The sequence below is a fragment of the Penaeus monodon genome, chromosome 25 (assembly GCF_015228065.2).
Source record: "Penaeus monodon isolate SGIC_2016 chromosome 25, NSTDA_Pmon_1, whole genome shotgun sequence".
In the NCBI taxonomy this organism is placed as follows: domain Eukaryota; kingdom Metazoa; phylum Arthropoda; class Malacostraca; order Decapoda; family Penaeidae; genus Penaeus; species Penaeus monodon.
The window spans coordinates 30,645,048-30,645,582 of record NC_051410.1 but is presented as its reverse complement, the minus strand read 5'-3'; the positions used below and the strand labels follow the sequence as shown (position 1 = coordinate 30,645,582).

General features: G+C 39.4%; 1 protein-coding gene across 1 annotated transcript in view; it reads right to left on the bottom strand.

Annotated features, from left to right (window-relative positions):
• Nucleotides 1–535, bottom strand: part of LOC119589139 — a 6,723-nt gene that overhangs the window by 3,730 nt on the left and 2,458 nt on the right. The window lies entirely within an intron of this gene.

The following is a 535-nucleotide window of genomic DNA, read 5'->3' as shown; positions in this document are numbered from 1 at the left end:
CTGAATCTTGCACCTGTCAGCTTGAGCCGATCAGAGAGATAGAGCAGTCTCCCCTCCATCCAGCCTCGCAGACCGAGAACCGCCGGGAGCAGTTAACGAAATTATATTGGAAAATTCCGTAGATTTTGTTCTGTTCTTCTTTCTCCATCGGTGCCAAGCTAGCAGGTCTCACCCCATCCCTTTGTGTTTACTAATGTTATGCTCATTCAATAAAACTGATTCACAAACGCTAAAACTGATTCACAAATGCTATGCAATGCTATCATTAAAGCTTAAGAGATTCAGCCCCGCTATAAATGAATTAACATACGTGTTTCTATGCCCCAGGTTGAATGGAAACAAATTGAATTATGCAAGTGTTTATACTAACAAATTACACTATTCTCTTTGGTATAGAGTGATTCTACTGCCTCCTAGTGGTGTTAATTTGTAACATTGTTTCATGTCATGTTGTAAAAATATTTGTATGTATACCACTACCACTGTTACAACTACTGCTGCTGCTGCCTTTGCTATTACAACAACGACAACAATA